Here is a 14,318-nt window from a genome sequence, read left to right on the forward strand (position 1 = left end):
GCAGCATTAAAATCTTCTAAAAATCCATGGTATAAGATTTAACATAGAGATCAAATAGGACAGTGTGAGAATTGCGTGATGATGTAAATTTAAACCTTCTCACAAAGGAATCAGTCAGGTTGTGTTATTGAGGGCACTTATCTGCCATGAAGTCCTCAAGTTCAGCGTTACACACATATGCGTCAAATCCCTCCTTAATTCCTGCTTGGACCATAAAATCTTCTGACGGCTATTCACAAGGTCGCACTTGAGATTCTCTTGGTAGTTCATAGTCCGGCTCACGTATCGCGGGCATGGGTCCTTGCTTCCTTGAGGAACCACCTTGGTACATTTTCCTAAACATATTTCTTCCTCTGAAAAATTTCTGAAATTTCTAGTGACTCAAAATAAAAGTGAACCAAACTCAATAAGATTGATAGCAACTACTCCCACAAGTGCCTAGAGACTATATCATGCATTAGAACTACTTGGGACCATATAAATTTGACATGCAAGCTCAAGAACAGGGTCACATTAGTAGGAAAAACTTGCAATAAATAAAGCACTAGAACAAAAACTAATTGGACCATTGGAGGAGTCACATACCGAAGAACAATCCCCCAAAATAGTTTCGTGAATGGAGCTTTGAGCAAGGAGATCGAAAATTGCAGCAAGATGAGCTAGAACACGGGTTTGAGCTGGCTGGTGATTTTTTCTGGAGGAAGACGAAGTGTGTGGGTGCAGGAATAAGTGGAGGGGGGCCACGTGGGGTCCACGAGGCAGGGGGCGCGCCATCTACCCTCGTGGGCACATGGTAGGTCCCCCTGGTGTGTTCTTAGTGCCAAATATTCTTAAATATTCTAGAAAAAATCATACATAATTTTCAGGGCATTTGGAGAACTTTTATTTTTGGGGTATTTTTTTATTGCAAGGATAATTCAGAAAACAGACAGAAAATACTATTTTGCTTAATTTAATCTAAATAATAGAAAGTAAAAGGAGGGTACAGAAGGTTGTTCTTTCTAACTTCATTCATCTCATGCTCATCAAAAGGAATCCACTAACAAGGTTGATCAAGTCTTGTTAACAAACTCATTCCGAATCGCATGAAACCATAGAATTTTTTAATAGCACTAGGTTACCTCAATGGGGATATGCACGTCCCCAACAATAAGAATCTCATATTTCTTTTTGACAGTAGGAAGAGGAAATTCAAAACCTCAAATAGTAATCGTTGGAATTTTTCCAATAGAATTGATACTGTGGACTTGAGGTTGTTTCCTCGGAAAGTGTACCGTATGCTCATTACCATTAACATGAAAAGTGACATTGCCTTTGTTGCAATCAATAACAGCCCCTGTAGTATTCAAAAAGGGTCTACCAAGAATAATAGACATATTATCGTCCTCGGGAATATCAAGAATAACAAAGTCCGTTAAAATAGTAACGTTAGCAACCACAACATGCACATCCTCACAAATACCGATAGGTATAGCAGTTGATTTATCGGCCATTTGCAAAGATATTTCAGTAAGTGTCAACTTATTCAAATCAGAGAGAGGCATAACACTAACACTGGCTCCAAGATCACATAAAGCAGTTTTAACATAATTTCTTTTAATGGAGCATGGTATAGTTGGTACTCCTGGATCTCCAAGTTTATTAGGTATTCCACCTTTAAAAGTGTAATTAGCAAGCATGGTGGAAATTTCAGCTTCCATTATCTTTCTCTTATTTGTAACAATATCTTTCATATACTTAGCATAAGGATTCATTTTAAGCATATCAGTCAAACGCATACGCAAAAAGATAGGTCTAATCATTTCAGCAAAGCGCTCAAAATCCTCATCATCCTTTTTCATGGATGGTTTAGGAGGAAAAGGCATGGGTTTTTAAACCCATGGTTCTCTTTCTTTACCGTGCTTCCTAGCAACAAAGTCTCTCTTATCATAATGTTGATTCTTTGATTGCGGGTTATCAAGATCAACAACAGGTTCAATCTCTACACCATTATTATTGCTAGGTTGAGCATCAACATGCACATCATCATTAACATTATCACTACGTTCATGTTCATTACCAGATTGTGTTTCAGCATCAGAAATAAAAATATCATTGGGATTCTCAGGTGTGTCTACAATAGGTTCACTAGAAGCATGCAAAGTCCTATCATTTTTCTTTTTCTTCCTCTTAGAAGGACTAGGTGCATCTACATCAGTTCTCTGAGAATCTTGCTCAATTCTCTTAGGATGGCCCTCAGGATACAAAGGTTTCTGAGTGATTTTACCTCCTCTAGTCACAACCTTAACAGCATTATCATTATTCTTATTATTTAATTCACTGAGCAAATCATTTTGAGCCTTAAGCACTTGTTCTACTTGAGTGGTAACCATAGAAGCATGTTTACTAATAAGGTTAAGTTCACCTTTAACTCTAGACATATAATCACTCAAGTGTTCAATCATATACATTACGTTTCAATTGTCTACCAACATAAGCATTGAAGTTTTCTTGTTTAACCATAAAGGCATCAAACTCATCCAAGCATTGGCTAGCAAACTTAGTAGACGAGATTTCAGCTTTATCAAATCTATTGAGAGAATTTACGTCTACTACCTGTGTCGGGTTATCAAGACCATGTATTTCTTCAATAGGTGGTAAATTCTTAACATCTTCAGCTTTAATACCTTTTTCCTTCATAGATTTCTTTGCCTCTCGCATATCTTCGAGACTGAGAAATAAAATACCCCTTTTCTTCGGAGTTGGCTTAGGAGTTGGTTCAAGAAGTGTCCAATCAATTTCATTACTCAACATATTATTCAATAGCAATTCAGCTTGATCAATAGTTCTTTCCCTGAAAACACAACCAGCACAACTATCCAGGTGGTCTCTGGAAGCATCGGTTAGTCCATTATAAAAGATATCAAGTATTTCATTTTTCTTAAGAGGATGATCAAGCAAAGCATTAAGTAATTGGAGAAACCTCCCCAAGCTTGTGCGAGACTCTCTTCTTCAATTTGCACAAATTATATATTTCCCTTAAAGTAGCTTGTTTCTTATGAGCGGGGAAATATTTAGCAGAGAAGTAATAAATCATATCCTGGGGACTACGCACACAACAGGATCAAGAGAATTAAACCATGTTTTAGCATCACCCTTTAGTGAGAATGGAAATAATTTAAGGATATAATAATAGCGAGTTTTCTCATCATTAGTGAATAGGGTGGCTATATCATTTAATTTAGTAAGATGTGCCACAACAGTTTCAGATTCATAACCATGAAAAGGATCAGATTCAACCTAAGTAATACCTCAGGGTCAATAGAGAAATCATAATCCTTATCGTAAATACAGATAGGTGAAGTAGCAAAAGTAGGGTCATATTTCATTCTAGCATTCAAAGATTTTTCTTTCAGCTTAGCTAATAATTTCTTAAGATCATATCTATCATTGCAAGCAAGAAAATCTTTAGCAGTTTCTTCATCCATAACATAACCCTCAGGCACAACAGGCAATTCATATCTAGGGGGAGAATCTTCATCATCATTTTCATCAATATTATCAGTTTTAATAATTTCATTCTCTCTAGCCCTAGCAAGTTGTTCATCAAGAAATTCACCTAGTGGCACAGTAGTATCAAGCATAGAAGTAGTTTCATCATAGATATCACGCATAGAAGAAGTAGCATCATCAATAACATGCGACCTATCAGAATCAATAGCGGTAGTAGGTGTCTCAAGTTTACTCAAAACAGAAGGTGAATCAAGTGCAGAGCTAGATGGCAGTTCCTCACCTCCCCTAGTAGTTGAGGTAAAAATCTTGGTTCTTTCATCTTTCAAGTTCCTCATAGTGATCAACAGATATAAATCCCAAGTGACTCAAAGAATAGAGCTATGCTCCCCGGCAACGGCGCCAGAAAATAGTCTTGATAACCCACAAGTATAGGGGTCGCAACAGTTTTCGAGGGTAGAGTATTCAACCCAAATTTATTGATTTGACACAAGTGGAGCCAAAGAATATTCTCAAGTATTAACATTTGAGTTTTCAATTCAACCGCACCTGAAAGACTTAATATCTGCAGCAAAGTATTTAGTAGCAAAGTAATATGATAGTAGTGGTAACGGTATCAAAAGTAACAGTAGCAGTTTTGTAGCAAGCATAACAGTGGCAACGAAAAAGTAACTAAGCAGAGATCAATATATGAAAAGCTCGTAGGCATTGGATCAGTGATGGAGAATTATGTCGGATGCAATTCCTCATGCAACAGTTATAACCTAGGGTGACACAGAACTAGCTCCTGTTCATCAATGTAATGTAGGCATGTATTCTGAATATAGTCAAACGTGCTTATGGAAAAGAACTTGCATGACATCTTTTGTCCTACCCTCCCGTGGCAGCGGGGTCCTATTGGAAACTAAGGGATATTAAGGCCTCCTTTTGATAGAGTACCGAACTAAAGCATTAGCACTTAGTGAATACATGAACTCCTCAAACTACGGTCATCACCGATAAGTATCCCGATTATTGTCACTTCGGGGTTAACGGATCATAACACATAATAGGTGACTATTGACTTGCAAGATAGGATCAAGAACTCACATATATTCATGAAAACATAATAGGTTCAGATCTGAAATCATGGCACTCGATCCCTAGTGACAAGCATTAAGCATAGCAAAGTCATAGCAACATCAATCTCTGAACATAATGGATACTAGGGATCAAACCCTAACAAAACTAACTCGATTACATGATAAATCTCATCCAACCCATCACTGTCCAGCAAGCCTACGATGGAATTACTCACGCACGGCGGTGAGCATCATGAAATTGACGATGGAGGAAGGTTGATGATGACGATGGCGATGGATTCCCCTCTCCGGAGCCCCGAATGGGCTCCGGATCAGCCCTCCCAAGAGAGATTAGGGCTTGGGGTGGCTCTGTATCGTAAAACATGAGGAATCCTTATCTTTGATTTTTTTTCTCCCCGAACATGAATATATAGAGTTGGAGTTGAGGTCGGTGGAGCACCAGGGGGCCCACGAGGCAGGGGGCGCGCCCAGGGGGTAGGCGCACCCCCACCCTCGTGGACAGGGTGTGGACCCCCGGTCTTGATTCTTTCGCCATTATTTTTTATATATTACAAAATATTATCCATGAAGTTTCAGGTCATTCCGAGAACTTTTATTTCTACACAAAAATAACACCACAGCAATTCTGCTGAAAACAGCATCATTACAAGTTAGTTCCATTCAAATCGTGCAAGTTAGAGTCCAAAACAAGGGCAAAAGTGTTTGGAAAAGTAGATACGATGGAGACGTATCACGGTTGGCACACGTTTTTGTCTTGACTCTCCGGTAGAAACTTTGGGGCGCTCTTTGAAGTTATTTGTGTTGGTTGAATAGATGAATCCGAGATTGTCTGATGCATATCGTATAATCATACCCACATATACTTGAGGTGACATTGGAGTATCTAGGTGACATTAGGGTTTTGGTTGATTTATGTCTTAAGGTGTTATTCTAGTACGAACTCTAGGATAGATCGAACGGAAAGAATAGCTTCATGTTATTTTACTACGGACTCTTGAATAGATTGATCAGAAAGGATAACTTCGAGGTGGTTTCGTACCCTACAATAATCTCTTCATTTGTTCTTCGCTATTAGTGAATTTGGAGTGACTCTTTGTTGCATGTTGAGGGATAGTTATATGATCCAAATATGTTATTATTGGTGAGAGAACTTGCACTAGTTAAAGTATGAACCCTAGGCCTTGTTTCCTAGCATTGCAATACCGTTTGTGCTCACTTTTATCATTAGTTACCTTGTCGTTTTTATATTTCCAGATTACAAAAATCTATATCTACCATCCATATTGCACTTGTATCACCATCTCTTCGTCGAACTAGCGCACCTATACAATTTACCATTGTATTGGGTGTGTTGGGGACACAAGAGACTCCTTGCTATTTGGTTGCAGGGTTGTTTGAGAGAGACCAACTTCATCCTACGCCTCCCATGGATTGATAAACCTTAGGTCATCTACTTGAGGGAAATTTGCTACTGTCCTACAAACCTCTGCACTTGGAGGCCCAACAACGTATACAAGAAGGTTGTGTAGTAGACATCAGCTATCATGGAACGACATCAACATGCCGTGGTAAAAAATTTGTCCCATTTGGGGCAGGTTTGGGTATAAGCTTCTCACAAACCTTAGCTTCTCACAACAAGTGTGATGGTTTCGGTAGGGAACGTGCCACCTTTGGGGACGAAATGATATCCATTGCCTCTTGTTGCTTTCAAAAAATTTCGAGTGTCAACATAGAACAACAAGAGTGGTGTGTCCAATTTTGGAATTTTTCGGGGTTCGTTTGGACATTTTTATACATTAACTGGGTTTTCCAGACAGTTTATGTGCATAATTCAAATTTGAACTACATGCACATTCCCTAGTGCATATAAACTGGTTGAAAAATCAAATATGTGTCCTTGGTTGCATGCTTAGGTCCCATGCAAGAAATGGGAATGAATTTCAAACACCCAGCCACCGTCACTCGGGCAAAAACATTGAGATACCTGGTTTTGAAATTCTAGTAAATCCGAAACTCGTCTGAAATTCATGAAACTTGGCATGCTATCATGGAGCGGCATCAACATGCCGTGGTAAAAATTTTGTCCCATTTGGGGCAGGTTTGGGTATAAGCTTCTCACAACAAGCATGATAGTTTCGGTAGGGAACGTGTCACCTTTGGGGACTAAACAATATCCGTTGCCTCTTATTGCTTTCAAAAAATTTCGAGTGTCAACATAGAACAACAGGAGTGTTGTGTTTACTTTTGGATATTTTCGAGGTTCATTTGGACATTTTTATACATTAACTGGGTTTTCTACGCATTTAATGTGCATAATTCAAATTTGAACTACATGCTCAAGCTCCAGTGCATATAAATTGGTTGAAAAATTAAATCTGTTTCCTTCGGGGCATGCTTAGGTCCCATGCAAGAAATGGGAATGAATTTCAAACACCAAGGCATTGTTTATTGCCGGCAAAACATTGAGATACCTGGTTTTTAAATTCTAGTAAATCCAAAACTCGGCTAAAATTCATGAAACTTGGCATGCTATCATGGAGCGGCATCAATATGTCGTGGTAAATTTTTCGTCCCATTTGGGGCAGGTTTGGGTATAAGGTTCTCACAAAACTTAGCTTCTCACAACAAGCATGATGGTTTCGGTAGGGAATGTGCAACCTTTGGGGACGAAACGATATCCGTTGCCTCTTATTGCTTTCACAATTTTTCTAGTGTCAACATAGAACAACATGAATGTTGTGTTTACTTCTGGAATTTTTCGGGGTTCGTTTGGACATTTTTATACATTAACTGGGTTTTCTAGGCATTTCATGTGCATAATTCAAATTTGAACTATATGCACAAGCTCCAGTGCATATAAATTGGTTGAAAATCAAATATGTGTCCTTCGGGGAATGCTTAGGTCCCATGCAAGAAATGGGAATGAATTTCAAACACCAGGGCATTGTTGATTGCTGGCAAAATGTTGAGATACTTTGTTTTTAAATTCTAGTAAATCCAAAACTCGTCTGAAATTCATGAAACTTGACATGCTATAATGGAATGGCACCCGAAATGATGTGGTATTTCTCGTGTCCATTTTGAGAGAAGGCGCACTCGAATAACAGCCAACAAAGGCATTTTGAAACAAATAGCTACCACTGTAACATCTCAAACATTTTGTATAATTTAAATTGTGTGTGTTCTATTAAATATTCACGTGAAACCACGCCTCACTCTTTTAATGGCTAGGAGGTGCCATGTGGACAGGTGCTTGAGTTCTTGACTAAATGGAAGGCGTGCCGATAGCTTCCCCAGGAAGCCAAGAGAAAATGTGTCAAGCAGGATTTCTGCAGCTCTTGATCGCAGTTTTCGATAGAACACCTGTATGCAAAGTGAGAGCTACCGTATTCCCCCTTAAGTCGAGGGAAAATCCGCAGCGCAGGATTTGTGCATCCCTTCAACGCAAACGGTTGTTTTGGATGACCCGTGTGCCACCACGTACAAACAATTTGGTAAGATTTGCATCTGTCATATTGGGTATGTTATCATTTGTCAAACTGGAAAGATTGACATTTGTTAATCTAGTAACGTTGCCATTTGTCAATCCATGTAACATTGCGATTTGTCGAAATATGCAGCTAGAAATCACTAGCACTATCTAATTTTTGCAACTAATTCAGTAATTAAGCATAGATTGCATTCGTAGATTAAGCAGTCATTCTTTATTTATACAAACAGTTCAACTCGACAGCTGAACCGACCAAACTTTTCCCCAATTGTTGCCAACCACGTACTGAAATAGCTAGTTCAACTATATATACTAGCTAATTTTAAGTATGTTGTATAGTTCGACCACACATCTATAGTCAGATGAACTGAACAAAATAGCCCCTAAATACTACTACTACCACGGAGGGGCTTTGTGCTACTTCCGGCAGCCTCTCCTCTGCCGAGCACGCTCAGTAAGAGGCAGAGGAGGAGCCGGAGCCTACTGATGAGCTGGAGAAATGCAATACGGTGCCTGCCGCTGCTGCATGTTCAGCGACGTCGCAGCTCAAACGCCCACTGCCGCTCGAGACGATCCCTCTCGGAGCGTTCGGACTGCTCGTAGATCTCCAGATTCATCGCCTCTGCATCGGCGTGTTCTACGACCACAACTGTGGTAAGGCTCTTTGTGTGCTCGACGAGGCACTCCTCCTCCTCCCGCAGGAACTCGATGTAGCGCGCAAGGTCGCTGACGCACTTGCGGGCCCCCACCTCCGCCTCCCTCCTTCGGGCGGCCGTGGCAGAGCGGGTGATGATCCCGGCGGTCGACGGTGGGATGGCGGCCACGGTGGCTAACGATGGGGTGGCGGCCACGACCACCACCTCCCGCCTTCGGGTCGCGGTGGCGGAGTGGGTGATGGCCACGATGGTCACCTCCTGCCTTCGGGCCGCGGCGGCGGAGCGGGAGATGGCCCTGGCTTTCGACGGTGGTGTGGGGGCAATGGCGGCCGGCAACAGCTGCCGACGGGCAGCGGCGGCGGAGCGTGTGGTGGGTGTTCCGTGCACATCCAACAGGGACGCCACGCGCACTACACTACACCGGGGACTGCGTCGCCGTCGCGTTGTAGCCTCCCAGCTGGAACTGTCCTCTGATAACGGCGGAGTGGCTGAGCGACGACGATGGACCGGTGCCATTGGCGATTGTGGGAGAAGCACACGAGATAAGATACAGGGAGGGAGGGGAAAATGCGACGCAGGGCCGTGAGGGTTTTTATAGGTGGCCGGTAAGCATTGGGATTTTGTGGAATTTCACCGAGTCGGGCGGGAAACTTGCGCGGGAACCTACGAGGTTGCACGGGAACGGGCTCACCGACGATTCATTGGCGCCACCGTTTGGCTAAAAGAACACCCCCGCACGCTGCGCAAGCTTGCGCTGTAAACCGTCTGCGGCAGCGGGGTGACAAGACATGCGAGAGGATCACGAAAGGACACGTACACATACGGTTAATACAAAAAAACATTTGCGATTTAATTGCCTACTATACCCTCATCCTGGTTTATAAGTAGGATTTAACTAATAAAATACGAACGCATGTCACCAATGATTATATCGTTGGAGTCGTATTTGAACATAGTTTCCAGCTATACAATTATAGTAACATGCATTAACACTTTTTGTTTAAATTTAAGGTTATATACCAGCAAGCGTTTGCCCGCAACACACACTGCTTATTCCATCACAAACAGCTTGGATGGATCAACTGTATGTCACGTATCGCACATGCAACTCTAATCTGATTCATGCTTGATGTCTCCGACATCGCTCGCACAGTTCGTCTTATTTGCCACGTATCACTGTGTCGGCCTCTACTCGCGTCCCTCGGTAAGCTCTGCTCGCCGTTAGGGCCGCAGCGTGATGTGCTCGCCATTAGGAGCCGCGGCGCGCTCTGCTCGCGTCCGTTGACGTGCTCGGCTTGTGGACATCTTTTCCTTGCGCGTTCAACTGCTATATATATATATGATTGTTCACCGTTGAGGTGACCGTGGAGCGCTCTGCTCGCGTGCCTTCATGCATGCTCTGCCAGCGGTTTGGCGTGCGCACGATCACGTGGGGGGGCCCATATGCATGTGGTTGCGCCGTGCACATTGGCACGCGATGCAGTTACGTGCGGCACGATGGAGTTACGCGCTGCAAATTAGAACTGCCATCAGGGCCTGCGGATATTCCTGGCCGTCCGGCTTCCCCTTTAATTCCCACGGCCATTATAATCTTAGTCTCTTCAACTTTTCGGTCACGCCCCACAACAGAACAAGCACACCAATGACGACACATGGAGAGGGGATGTCCAGCGGCGCTCCAATGGAGTTCGGCAAGCATAGAGTGGAGACCCATGCGAGGGAGATGGATCTCTCGATGGTGTACACCATCGACCCGGACGTGGTGGACGACTACATCAACAACGTTGAGCAGTTGCTTGCTCGAGACAAGTACAAGGTGGTCGGCATCGACCTCCAGTACACCAGCGGTCGTCCCGGCATAGATCAGAAGGTTGTCATCGCCCAGTTGTGCGTGGGTCATCATGTCCTCATCTACCACTACTGCATGGCCACAGAGCCTTGCGACCATTTCAACAGGTTTGTCAACAACATTGACTACAAGTTCGCCACGGTGGAAACCATCGACGATGTAAACGTGCTCCGTGTTACGGGCTTGGCCTGCAAGAACCTTGTCGAAATCCATGACCACTACAGGGTCTGGGGTAGAACGAAGAAGGATTCCCTGGTCGAACTCGCCTCGTCCATCATCGACCCCTACTATGAAAAGATGAAGCAGGATGCCCAGAGAACAAGTCCCCTATCCTGGCACAAGGCCTGGATGCGACAATTGGATGAACCTCACCTCAGGTTCACGGCCAAGAGCGTGTACACATGCTACGAGATGCACAGGCGGATCGTTGACATGAGGAAGTGCCTCGTTACCAAAATCGACGAGCCCGGATCGAGCCACAAGTAGAGCAAGCGTCACAAGAAGTAGATGATGATCAAATGATCATTTATGCTAGTTAATCATGCATGTAATATATATCTTACTTTATTGGTGTGTGGAAATGGCATGTGTGTAGTAGCCACCTATGTAATTATGCATGTAATAGTTTACTTTAGTGTGTGCAAATGCCATGGTTGTAGTAGCCATCTATGTAAGTGGATGTTTAATTTGGTTATGCAAGCATGTCCTTATAAGTGTGTGTGTGTGTGTGTGTGTGTGTGTGTGTGTGTGTATGTTGTTGTTCTGTATACAATCCCATCACACAACACACAGGTCTTATTAGTAGCAACCGTCTGTGTTATTATCGGTCTTCACACACATTACTGATTGCAGATCTGTTTGCCGCGTATCACACATCTTGTTAAGTTGAACCATTTCTGTTCTCATGTCTCAACGCAAACAATTCATCCGAGTGAACTGCCTGGCGTATATCGCACACACCTTCATCTGGTTGACTGTTTCTTTTGTGTTGCCTAATCACAAACAGTTCATCCGAGTGAACCGTATACTGTATATCGCACACACCTCCATCTAGCTGCCCGTTTCTTTTGTTCCTCCTCATCGCAAACAGTTAATTGAACTGGACCATATGCCCTGCATCGCACACGCAACTAAAGTCTGAACCGTGTTTGATGCATCCTCCATCGCGAACATTTTGCACCTTTTCAACGGGTTTTTACACCATTGTTTGCGATAATGGCATCACACACAGTTTCATCAAGGGTCTCTGATCGTAGTGTCACGTTAGTAGCATCCTGCAGTAGTGGACGGACAAGATCCAATCGTAAGCTTACCATTCGATCATATAACTTGAGTTTATTGCTATAGCTTTCTTCATGTCAAGTATCTATTCCTAAGACCATGAGATCATGCAACTCCTGGATACCGGAGGAATACCTTGTGTGCTATCAACATCACTTCATAACTGGGTGATCATAAAGATGCTCTACATGTATCTCCGAAGGTTTATGTTGGGTTGGCATGGACCGAGACTGGGATTTGTCACTCCATGTGACAGAGAGATATCTCTGGGTCCTCTTGGTAATACAACATCATAAAGAGTTTGCAACAAATGTGGCTAATGAGTTAGTCACGAGATCTTGTATTACAGAACAAGTAAAGAGACTTGTCGGTAACGAGATTGAACTAGGTATGGAGATATGGACGATCGAATCTCGGGCAAGTAACATATCGACAGACAAAGGGAATTTCATACGGGATTAACCGAATCCTTGACATCATGGTTCAACCGATAAAAGATCTTCGTGGAATATGTAGGAACCAATATGGGCATCCAAGTTTCGCTATTGGTTATTCACCGGAGAGGTGTCTCGGTCATGTCTACATGATTCTCGAACCCGTAGGGTCCGCACGCTTAACGTTCGGTGATGCTAGACTAACATTGGGATATCATCTTGGTGACCGAATGTTTATAGGGGTCCCGGATGAGATCCCGAACGTCATGAGGAGCTCCGGAATGGTTCAGAGGTAAAGATTTATATATGGCAAGTTGCTTTCAGGGTTTCAGAAAAAGTTTAGTTTTTTTGATATTATACCAGGAAGCTTCAAGAAGGTTTCAAAAAGTTTCGGAGGAGTCCGGAAGTCCATCAAGGGTTCCATCACGTCCCAACACTACTAGGGAAAAGCCTATACACAGAATTTTACCAGTAGCACTGTACAAAATCAAGCGCTGCTGCTACTTAGTAGCAGCGCGCGTAAATAAACCGCGCTACTGCTATGACTTTAGCAGTAGCGCGTACTAGCAAAAAGCGTTGCTGCTACGTTTGAACTGGGCGCACCTGGCTAGCCCAACCTAGCAGTAGCGCGTATAATGGCCCAGCGCTACTGCTAATCTCCTTAGCTGCAGCGTGTATTCCAGAACGCGCTGTAGCTAATGTAGCAGCAGCGCCCTTTCTGGAACGCGCTACTGGTACTTCTGACTTAACCACGCGGTTCGTCCTTCCCCACGACCACTTCATCCCCCAAATCAACTCCACTCTCGCCGCCGTCGTCGCCCCTCGGCCGCCGCGCGCTCTCCCCACACCGCCCCCGACCCCAGATTCAACGTCGGCCCCGCCCTCGACCTCAACGCCGCCCGGGACGCCGCCCCCAACCCCGACCTCAACGCCGCCCCGGACGCCCCCCCCCCCCCCCCGACCTCAACGCCACCCCGGATCCCCGACCACGACCTCGACGCCGCCTGCCCCTCCCTCGTCGCAGGCACCCGAGGTGAACACGCCTGCTCCTCCCTCTCCCCTACCTCTGCCTAGGGTTTCTACCTCCATCAAATTAGTTAGGGTGGAAACGAATCGGATGCGGATGCGGCTCAAATGAGTTATGGTTCATGTAAGGGTGGAAACAAATCAAATTTCTAAGATGAATCATAAAACGAGTAAAATTTGTCCACTTATTTCACTTTATAGTTGGATAATTGGAATATCCGCTACCACTTTCCACCCCTATAGGTTCATCAAATTAGATGGTAATTAGGGCAGTAGTTCTTAGGTACTAATTAGTTAGTAAGAACTAGGTACTAATTAGGTACTAGAATATTTTTATTTATAGTAAGTTTATTTTTAGTAAGAACTAGTTGAATTAATAGAACTAGTTAGTAAGAACTTGTTGCTATTTTTTAGTTAAAGCAATTTTCCCGCATCGACTTGGATGATGCCTATCCCGCATCCTCGTCGTCGAGTCGGCGGAGGACGACACCTGCTTGACCAGATGGGCCATGTCCGGGATTGGGCTCCGCCGGGGTGGTACTGGGAGGCGCTACCTACCGGGGGGCGCAGGTTGGTGAGGAGCCAGCCTGTCGTTGACCCGAACCTTCTTTGGTGGCGGTCGCATGGGCCAGTGACGGTCCAGAGGCTCAAGGACTCCGTGGAGGTGGTGCATCACCGTGTCAGTGAGGAGGACGCGCACGTCCGTCGCTACTTGTTTGCGTTGGAGCATAGGTTCTCCAATACCTGGCAGGTTCTCCAGGGATCTCACTGGAGCTATGATCCCGTGATGGTTCCTTCTCTGTGGGTGTCCATCGCCCGCGCCGATACCCGTCGTGTGCTAGGGTTTTAGTTGTACTAGTGATGTTATATGTATGACACTATTCGGGATGTATTAGTGATAATATTCGACGATGTACGGACGCATGAGATGATTTACTTTTGCTTATTGAATGCATGCTAATTTGAGTCTTATAAGATATTTTGAAACGTATATCTTGTGTTGCTCAATAT

The sequence above is a fragment of the Triticum aestivum genome, chromosome 2A (genome assembly GCF_018294505.1).
Source record: "Triticum aestivum cultivar Chinese Spring chromosome 2A, IWGSC CS RefSeq v2.1, whole genome shotgun sequence".
NCBI lineage: Eukaryota > Viridiplantae > Streptophyta > Magnoliopsida > Poales > Poaceae > Triticum > Triticum aestivum.